Below are 11562 nucleotides of genomic sequence, written 5' to 3' on the forward strand. Positions count from 1 at the left end.
ACAGGTGAACAGATAGACACAGGTGACACCAATAGGATGATGATTAGTCCCGACTGTGAGTGAAGAGGTGCCTAATGTTGTCGGAGGATGACACCTAGTGGGTCGCTCCGGAACTGCGACCCCCTCCTGTAACAAGAGTGTGCAAAGCTGTCATCAAGGCAAAGGGTGACTACTTTGAAGAATCTAAAATCTGAAATATATTTTGATTTGTTTAACCCTTTTTTAGTTACTACATGATTCCATATGTGTTATTTCATAGTTTTGATGTCTTCACTATGATTCTACAATGTAGGAAATAGTAAAAATAAAGAAAAACCCTTGAATGAGTAGGTGTGTCCAAACTTTTGACTGGTATTGTACATATATATATTTGGCAATTCGTATGATATTTTATGAATTCCAATTCGTGCCATATGTTACGAATATGTAAGTTCTTAAGATCCTGGACTGCATCTTTAAATGCTTGTACAAAGGTTTTTCTGAGCTTTTAGAGTGTGCCTTATAATTCTAATGTAATGTTAGATGGTTTAATAACATCATCCAGAGATACTCTCAATACTGTATACAAGAGACAATCTTAAAAGTCATTACAATGACTCTTAGACAGTTGAGCTCAGAACATGTCTGTTCTATTAATTTCTGGTCATATGGTACCACAATACATGTGTCGCAAGTACTACAGTTTTACACTTATGTCTTACTGTACCTTGCATGTGCTTGCCTACTAAAACTAGGCCTTTTTCACATGCCTCATTTCACATGGCCTATGCCACAATCTCATTGACTGTAGATATCAGGAACAGGAAGAAGAAGAGAGGAAAAGTGAGGGATGAAAAACACTCACCTCTCTCTCTCTTTCTCACACACACACACACACACACACACACACACACACACACACACACACACACACTGTGTGTGCACATAACAAAAACATTTACTGAATTTTCCACCTGGAATGAAAGAAGTAGCCAACTTAAAACCAAGTATCTTGCCAACTTACCCCAAAAACACAACATTTATATTTTATGAATACATTTCCAAGCATAGCCTATTTCCATCCTGTCTCAGGGGTCTATAAATGTATGCAAATGACAGATTTACTCTTCAAGTCTCGTCTTTAATTGTTATACACACACAGAAATTCATTAAACTGACTGGGTAATTAGACTTGCACTGAGTTGCCTAATTTATACACTAGAGACAATATATTAAATGTACTGTACTCCAGTCTCCAGAGGAGGCTGGTGGGAGGAGCTATAGGTGGACGGGCTCATTGTAATGGCTGGAATGGATTAATGGAACGGTATCAAACACATCAAACATATGGAAACCACATGTTTGACTCCGTTCCATTTCATCCATTCTAGCCTTTAAAATGAGCCTGTCCTCCTATAGCTCCTCCCACCAGCCTCTTCTGTATGAGTCATAGTAGACTTAACTAAAAGTTGATTACGAAATCAAGTGTTGCTTTTTCTACCTACTCCCAACAATAGGGTGAATTAATTATGTTTGTTACTTTTAAATAAGCCAATGGCTTATACCTCAGCTACTGTAACACACTCAATTCATCTGGACCTGCATTGCAGTATCTATTCTACAGTGTTCGACACAGTCTAAATTAATCTATATCTTATAGCTGAGATATAACGGTACAAGGAGTAAAATGTATCCTTAAGTAACTTCAAACCAAGGCACAGACATAAACATACAACAGACCCTACACAGTAATTGCTACTGTCTATCTTGGCATTTCAAATTCAACCAAAAAAATTCTGTGTCCTTTTCCTACCTTCTCCCCCAGGACATGACCTAGTTGAATATAAGGGGAGGCTTTGAAGCAAACCTTTCATGAACCCTCTCTCATAACTCCATATGCTTGGAGTGTACTGAGTTGGCTCTATATTTTCTGTGAATATGGCAATTCTGCATTGTATATATTTCTCAGAACTGCGGTTCAGCTCCTCTGCAGGGTATGAGATACAGTTAGTGAGTGCATACATTATTTTTTCATACCCCCCGTGGGAATCGAACCCACAACCCTGGCATGGCAAACACCATGCTCTACCAACTGAGGTACATCCCTGCCGGCCATTCCCTCCCCTACCCTGGATGACACTGGGCCAATTGTGCGCTGCCCCATGGGTCTCCCGGTCGCGGCCAGCTACGACAGAGCCTGGATTCGAACCAGGATCTCTAGTGGCACAGCTAGCACTGCGATGCAGTGCCTTAGACCACTCGGGAGGCTCATTTACAGTATTCCCATTGCCTTTCTGACATAGTCAAGAGGCGAAACAGTAGATTGTTTCACATCAAACATTGTTCTGTACACTGTTCGCTAGTTAGTAGACTAAGCAGGGGTACAGTAAGAAATACACTGCCAGCTCAAAACCTTGTTTGCAATACACTGATGAAAACTACTATGCTCTTCTTCACACTCATCAACTCTGATTTAGAACAGCAACCCCATGAGTCTGCTGTACTGCAGCTCTCCTAAACCAGTGTACTCAGAGGCCCCGAGGCCAATTCAACCTGATACACTGTGTTCTTTGGGGCTCTATTGTTTGTTGATACTATCTGCAGTGGATGACAGAAGAGGAGGAGGGAGGGGAGAGTTTTCATTCTTGTCTGTCAGCTTGTTGCTCCGAGGCATGAATGAGCTAAAACAACTTTCCCATGCAGCGGTGGTGGAAGCGGTGCTCACTGGTGGAGTACACTCAGCATGCAGACTGCAGACTGCAGATTGGGGGACTACATCGTTGTATTCAGTAGGCAGCAAACAGAAGAAAACCGAGTAATATTGGGAATTACCTGGACGAAATTCAAAATTTCGTATTATGTTGCATGTGCCCTAATGAACAAGCTCCTGAATTACCCCTGGCCCCTGACCTTTAACCCCTACATGGGCAATGATCCAACAGGTTCAATTGCATAGATGCTATAGAGTTGATTGCAATTGCAATTTGTGTGTATAATTTTACATTTGACTTGGTACCACCACCAGCGTAGCTATGACAATGTATTCAAACATTCCCTACAGACACCCAAATAATGATTCATTTTACCACCTTTCATGTACCCTCTCATTTTTAAATGCCATACTCCCTGTATTTCAACTCAAATTGAATTAGGAACTAATCCTTTCACAGCAGATGCTGGGAGCTGAACCTGTGTGAATTTCCTTAGTTTGTGGCTTTTGTTTTGCTTGGCGTGTCATGCCGAGAGCCGGGACAAGCTGTGTTTGCACACTGACACTGTCTGTGTAATTGGAAGATACTGTAGCTTAGTGTGGAGACCGAGTCAAATGTGTCCATTTCAGAGTGAGTTCAAGACATGCAAGATGCAAGTCTAGTTTTTGCTCCTCTTTCACGAGGAGTGAGCCTTTGAATGGTCACCCATGAGGAACATTGAGGATAAACTATTTCCGTCAAAAGTGGTGTTAACAGGAAATGAAGTAGGCTTACTGGGCATTGATTGATGTACTACTGTCACGGTTAACTAAGCCAGAACCCAGAAGCAGACCAGGACAAGGTACGTTGAGACAAAGGTGAGTGTTTATTAATAGATTCCGAGTGAGGCTGAATAATCCAGGGAACAGAGCGGGTGGCGTGGATGGGTTGTTGAGGGTGCAGTGGTTGGTCCGGTACTGGCTCGGCAGCCGCCGACCATCAGGCAGAGGTTGGGTGAAGGTTCCGGGTGAGAGACTGCAGACAGAACAAAACGGAGGTCAGTACACAGCAAGTCAAAAAGGTGCAAAACAACAAAACTAACACTACTGGCTCAGAGACTGATACGCTGACAAACATACTGTTCATGGCTAACGATCCGGCAGGAACTGGATGTTGGGCCAGAGCCTAAGAAGGGTGATGATCAGGACCAGGTGTGCAGATTGCTGATGGGATGCAGGTGCGGAAAACAAGAGCGCTCCCCGGAGCGTTCCCGAACCCTCGGGAAACTGGAGATTACGAACAGGAACACTAGTCACCAGACAGGACCCGACTCAGACAGCCGGGATCGTCACAGTACCCCCCTCCGCCAACGCCACCGGGCGGACTCCCGGAGCGCCAGGATGGAGCGGTAGAAGTCACTGATGAGGTCCGCATCTAGGACCTGTCGCGCGGAATCCAACTCCTCTCTTCAGGGCCATACCCCTCCCAGTCCACGAGATACTGGAAACCCCGGCCCCGCCGTCTGGAATCCATGATGCGGCGCACCGTGTAGGCAGGACCACCTCCGATCATCCGAGGAGGAGGAGGAGGAGGCGGAGGAGGCAACAGAGGACTGAGGAAGACAGGCTTGAGGCAGGAGACATGAAAGGTGGGATGGACTCTGAGCGTCCTCGGTAGTTTGAGTCGAACTGCCACTGGATTGATCACCTTCTCCACCACAAACGGACCAATGAACTTCGGTAACAACTTCCTAGACTCAGTCCGTAACGGAAGATCCCGTGTGGCCAACCAAACCCTATCTCCGATGGTATAGGTGGGAGCGGGGATCCGGCGACGATTCGCCTGGAGCTGATACCGGTCCGAAACTCTAAGGAGTGCCTTTCTGGCCCGATGCCAGGTCCGGTGGCAACGACGAATATGGGCCTGAACAGAAGGCACCGAGAGCTCCTTCTCCTGAGAAGGAAACAGGGGAGGTTGGTAGCCATACAGGCACTGGAAGGGAGACATCCCAGTGGCAGATGTAGGAAGAGTATTGTGGGCATACTCAACCCAAGGCAACTGAGAGACCCAGGAGGTGGGGTTGGAAGAGACCAGACAGCGTAGCGTTGATTCCATCTTCTGGTTGGCTCTCTCCGCCTGCCCATTGGATTGGGGGTGAAAACCAGATGTGAGACTGACAGTAGCTCCAATGGCCAAACAGAAGGACTTCCAGACAGCAGAGGTAAACTGAGGGCCACGGTCGGAAACGATATCACTGGGCAAACCGTGGACCCTGAAAACCTCCCTAACCAGGATCTCGGACGTCTCCGAGGCAGAGGGAAGCTTGGCAATTGGCACAAAGTGGGCGAACTTGCTGAATCTGTCCACGATAGTCAGAACGACCGTGTTCCCCTCAGAAGCGGGCAACCCCGTGACGAAGTCCAGGGCCAGATGCGACCATGGTCGCGGGGAATAGGAAGGGGGTGAAGTAGTCCAGAGCTGGGCCGATTGGTACTCTTATTCTGCCACACTGGACAGGCAGCAACAAAACCCCGAGTATCCTCGGCCATGGCAGGCCACCAAAAAGCGTCTGCGAAGAAACGCCATTGTCCGAGCCACGCCAGGGTGACAAGCCATCTTGCTGGCGTGGGACCATTTGAGGACAGCAGGACGAACCGACTCAGGCACAAACAACCGACCGGGTGGACCGTTACCGGGACCGGGCTGAGTCCGAAGGGCCGCCAGCACCTCCTCCTCAATCTTCCACATAACTGCTCCCACGACGCAGTTCCGGGGGAGAATTGTCTCGGTCTTGGACCCACTCTCCTCCGTCTTGGAGAACATCCGGGACAAGGCGTCCGCCTTGCCGTTCTTAGATCCAGGTCGGAACGTCAGGAAAAACTTGAATCGTCCAAAAAACAACGCCCACCTGGCCTGACGGGAGTTGAGACGTTTAGCCGATTGCACGTAAGCAAGATTCTTGTGGTCAGTCCAGACCATAAACGGTTGCTCCGCCCCCTCCAACCAGTGGCGCCACTCCTCCAAGGCAAGTTTCACCGCGAGAAGCTCCCGGTTACCCACATCGTAATTCCTCTCCGCAGGCGAAAGGCGACAGAGTAGTAGGCGCAGGGATGGAGTTTACTGTCCGTGGAGCATCGCTGCGACAGGATGGCGCCAACTCCACATCAGACGCGTCCACTTCAACGGCGAACTGACGGGCCGTGTCCGGTTGAGAGAGAATCGGTGCGTTGGTGAATCGCTTCTTCAAATCCAGAAACGCACGATCCGCCTCCGGATTCCACTTGAAGGTCCTGATACTGGAAGTCAAGGCAGTTAATGGAGCGGCCACACGGCTGTAATCCCGGATGAATCTGCGGTAGAAATTCGCAAACCCCAAAAATCTCTGGAGCTGCAATCTCGTACCGGGCTGGGCCCATTCCAGAACCGCTCTAACCTTCTCCTGGTCCATCCTAATCTCTCCCCTGGAGATGATGTACCCGAGAAAGGATGTCGTGTGGGCGTGAAACTCGCACTTCTCGGCCTTCACGAACAGGCGATTCTCCAACAATCGCTGCAGAACCTGCCGGACATGCTGGACGTGGTCGGAAGGTTCCTTCGAGAAGATCAGAATGTCATCCAGGTAAACAAACACAAAGAGACCGATCATATCTCTCAGGACGTCGTTCACCATACTCTGGAATACCGCTGGAGCATTGGTCAGTCCAAACGGCATCACCTGATACTCGAGTGACCCATCGGTGTATTGAAACCCGTCAACCACTCGTCCCCTCTCTGATCCGGACCAGGTGATACGCATTGCGTAGGTCTAGCTTGGTGAACACCGTAGCACCCTGTAAGGAGTCGAAGGCAGCACTCATCAAGGGCAGGGGATACTTGTTCTTGACCGTGATGTCATTCAACCCCCGATAATCAATACACGGTCGAAGAGAGCCATCCTTCTTACCCACAAAGAAGAATCCAGCCCCCAGGGGTGATGACGAGGGACGAACGAGACCAGCAGCTAGGGACTCCTTGATGTAGGTCTCCAACGCCTCACGTTCAGGTCGGGAGATACTGTATAACCTTCCTTGGGGTAGACAGCTCCAGGAACCAGGTTGATGGCACAATCATATGGTCGGTGGGGAGGGAGTGACAGAGCCTTCTGCTTACTGAAAACTTCCCCCAAATCGTGATATGTCTCGGGAACCAGGGACAAATCTAGGGGTTTAGCCTCAATCACCTGACTGGGAACCGAATGGGGGCAGGCAGTCTTGAGACAGTTAGCATGACAATCAAGGCTCCAACTCGTTACCTTGCCCGTCACCCAATCGAACGTGGGATTGTGTTCCTTCAGCCAGGGGTATCCAAGGACCAGAGGAACATGGGAAGACGGCAGAATGAAGAATGAAATCATCTCAGAATGATTCCCCGACAACTGCATCTTAACCGGTTCAGTCCTCATCGTGATACGTGCCAGACTACTGCCGTTCAGAGTGGTCGCTTCAATGGCTTCCGGCAATTGCTCCTTGGAAAGCCCCAGCTGTTCCACCAACTCGGCATCAAGAAAGCTTCCATCGGCACCTGAATCGATAAAAGCGTTAAGCGCTAAGCTCTGATTCCTGTTCACAAGGGTAGCCGGAAACGGGGTCTGACAGAGGTACTGAGAGGTTGAAACTGGCTCGCTAAAAGTCCTCCCAACTTTAGCGAGCCGGGCAGTTTGACGACCGCCGGGAACAAGTGGAGATGTAATGTCCCGAGCTACCACAGTAGAGGCAGCAGTTGGTCTTACGTCTATGTTGACGCTCCTCCTTGGTTAACCCGTGCCGCCCCACTTGCATGGGTTCAGAATCGGGAGAGAGGACCTCTCCACTAATCCATTGTGGTGGAGAATGATCGACGTGTTCTGGTCCACCACCCGACCCGACTGGGAACTGAGAAGCTGATCGATTGGACGGACCCCATTGCTTCTCCCTCCTTCGCTCTCGGACTCGATTATCCACCCGAATAGACAAAGCTACCAAGCTGTCCAGGTCACTAGGCTCCGGATAGGAGATCAACTCATCCTTGAGCTGCTCCGACAGACCCTGGTAAAGGCCGCTTGCAGAGACTCCTCGTTCCACCCACTCTCCACAGCCAACGTCTTGAACTCGATCACGAAGTCGGCCACGCTGCGAGTTCCTTGGCGAAGCGAAAACAGGCGCCTAGCTGCGTCCCTCCCTCGGACGGAATGGTCGAAGAGCTTCCTCATCTCGGCCGTGAACCCCTGGTATGAAGCCATGCAGGGATCCTGTCGTTCCCAAACGGCTGAAGCCCACTCCAGCGCTCGACCACGCAGCAACTCAATCACAAAGGCTATCCTAGCCTTGTCTGTGGCATAAGAGTAGGGCTGTAGATCGAACACTAGTCCACACTGCATAAGGAAGGAACGGCATCTTCCCAGCTCCCCCTCATACTTATCCGGCGTCGGAACCTTGGGCTCACGGATGGACACAGCTTCAGAAGCGGCAGGCGAGATGGGTGAAACCGGTAGTGGATCCTCCACCGGACACTTGCGTTGGTTCTGGACCTCCGTCAGACCGGTAGAAAGGTTCCGAACTGACAACGCGATCTCCTGTAGTACCATGCTATGATGGCCCAACATCTTCTCCTGCTGGGTAATAGCATGGCGAACAGAGTCCAGGTCCGCTGGGTTCATTACTGGCCGGATCGTTCTGTCACGGTTAACTAAGCCAGAACCCAGAAGCAGACCAGGACAAGGTACGTTGAGACAAAGGTGAGTGTTTATTAATAGATTCCGAGTGAGGCTGAATAATCCAGGGAACAGAGCGGGTGGCGTGGATGGGTTGTTGAGGGTGCAGTGGTTGGTCCGGTACTGGCTCGGCAGCCGCCGACCATCAGGCAGAGGTTGGGTGAAGGTTCCGGGTGAGAGACTGCAGACAGAACAAAACGGAGGTCAGTACACAGCAAGTCAAAAAGGTGCAAAACAACAAAACTAACACTACTGGCTCAGAGACTGATACGCTGACAAACATACTGTTCATGGCTAACGATCCGGCAGGAACTGGATGTTGGGCCAGAGCCTAAGAAGGGTGATGATCAGGACCAGGTGTGCAGATTGCTGATGGGATGCAGGTGCGGAAAACAAGAGCGCTCCCCGGAGCGTTCCCGAACCCTCGGGAAACTGGAGATTACGAACAGGAACACTAGTCACCAGACAGGACCCGACTCAGACAGCCGGGATCGTCACAACTACAGTAGCAATGACGCAATCATAATCAAGACAGTTGTTTTCATAAACATTATGATACCCTGTGAATTCCTATTTGAGTAATATGCTAGTGGTAATGGTGAACAGTATGACATAATGGCACAATGAAGTTGTGAGGTTTGAAAATGGTTGATTAAAAGATAACTTTTAGCAATATTTACTCCTATAGCTCCACTTCGAATAACTTGTAATAAGTAGGAGCACATAGATTTCAAACACTATACAATTAACAATATTGTTTTAACCTGTTGTTCATGGAAAAACTGTAAGTATTATTATCTGGGATGCAAAAAGCAGAATTTGAAGTACTGCTGGTACATTATCAGACAGTTTTACAGTGCTGCCCATTACAAAACAAAATATGTGTTCTAATCATCTGTGGTGCAGAAAAGGAGGCATTCTTCCAAAAGTGCAGATTTCAGGTCTTTTGAGACCCACATCTGCTAGGAAGTGCTGACTTCCAAAGCTAGGACTGGGAGGGGGGACTGGGGAAGCATGCATAATTCAGTAGGGGGAGCCGCAAGGTCAGCCTATTAAGGCGAGATAATGTGGTCAGATCCGGACTGCTGCTGGGACTGCAGTGACAAACATAGAAGGGTAGGGTTTTTGCTAATATTCATTAGTGGGCTTTTGTTGTGTGTGTGTGTGTGTGTGTGTGTCTGTGTGTGTGTGTGTGTGTGTGTGTGTCTGTGTGCGTGTGTGTGTGCGTGTGCGTATGTGTACATGTATGTGAATATGTGCTGCAATATGTCGCTTTTGTGTTTGTCTCTGTATCCTCCTTCTCTGCCTCTCTCCCCCCTTTTGATATTCCTTGGCTGGCATAGCTACACCCCCCCCCAAACCCCAAGGCCACTGGGGCCAGCTGTGAGTCCGTCACTCCACAATCGGCTTAAATTTCACACCTCCTCTCCATCAGGCGTTAATCCGACCAGGGACAGCAGACCCCTACAGGCCCAGCTGCGTGAGTAAGAGCTGGGCCTCTAGCATGGACTACAGTAGCCTTCTCTCTCAGACTCCAAGGAAGAGGGAGGGTGCAACTTTCAGTGCCAATATGATATGATATAATGACATGGTGGTGGTAGAGTACATAAGGTTTATATAAGTGGTCTGCCTAATAGAGACAATTAAGATGATTGATTAGTTGATACCGCTAACATGATAAACTCATATGATTTGATTAGGGAAGTTATTTGATTCCAAGGTGATTATGAAATTATAACGTATGTGTGGCTATTATAAATGCATTGGTCGGCCCAAATCATTTGCAATGTCAAAAGCGGTGTGGATCTCTCAAGAAATGGATGAAAACACATACCAAGTCACTAATGTTTGTAAGGAAATAATACTAACAGCATATCAGTGGTGTGTATTCATGGATGCCAACGGAAGCCAGGCTTCCCCAAAAAAGGACCAAGAAAAACTAAATAATAATCATAATAATTTGTATCTTTCCTCTCTCTGTGTTTCATAAATGTCCTTCAGTTCACAAGAGGCTGAATGTATCTCACCAGAGAAAGCATCCAAACGAGTGAAACAGTGCCCCTCTGTCTCTGTATGTGTAGCCCATCTATGCAGTCTGGTCAAAAAGAGTATGACATTGTTGCCTCCTGTTGCATTGAATGCAAGGGAAGCCAGCAAGCGTTTGGCCTCCCTTGACAAAAAATATATAAAATAATAGCCAATCAGCATTTAGCTAAACTGAGTGAGCTCAGCTGTAAATGGTCCTCCTGGCACACCAAAAAGAGTGTCAAGGGAAGCCTGTTTGTATTTGGCGTCACACCAATCACATCACATTAGAAGCCAAAGGTAATTGACAGAAAACTTGAATTGTTGCATCTTGTTGTGTCGTTGTCCTCCGGTGGCTAGCTAGCTAAAATCATCCCTTTCCTAAATTAGCCATGGATGGAGATAGGGATTTGGACTGGCGATTCTGATCCAACCATAAATTCATACATTGTGCCCCTGGCCTGAGAGGATGGAAGGTCAACATGTAGCTAGATGTAGTAATGTTAGGCTAATGTTAACTAGCTGGCCTGGTGCATCGTGAAAGGAATGTTAACTAGCTGGCCTGGTGCATCATGAAAGGAAGTTAGGCTAGCGAGCAAGCCTTTTAGTCAGGTAGCCTAGGACAACAAAAACTAAAAGATGTATGACAGAGTCATAGACCATTTAGGCAACATGAGAGAGGAGGATGGCATTGGTGTCTCTCCACAAGTAGGGTGAGTCAACATGTTTTTTCTACTTGCATGAACACACAGACACACACACACTCATAAATCAGTATCATGGACAGCCACATCATATTTAGCTTACTTAATTGGACTAAATCGTTTTTGGTATCTTTTGTCACTGTTTTAGACTAAGTATAGGTGATTAGATTATGTTGAAATGGTGCTGGAATAGTGGAGGAAGTGCCTGTTTTCTTCGTGAATTGTGTAGGTCATGTAACTGTTTGTTATATGCAATATGTTTTGTTGTTGTTGCTCTCCGGTTTTGTGATGAAAAAATTGTGGGTTAATTTATTCTGCCACTCTGTCTCTTATTGTCTTGGCCTTAGGCCTATATATCACGGTGTCAAGGCATATAAACGAACTGGTTCCCCGGTGATTTTACCCAGCACCTCTACTGCAACATACACACATTGGA

This window comes from Coregonus clupeaformis, chromosome 8 (assembly GCF_020615455.1).
Source record: "Coregonus clupeaformis isolate EN_2021a chromosome 8, ASM2061545v1, whole genome shotgun sequence".
Taxonomy (NCBI): Eukaryota; Metazoa; Chordata; class Actinopteri; order Salmoniformes; family Salmonidae; genus Coregonus; species Coregonus clupeaformis.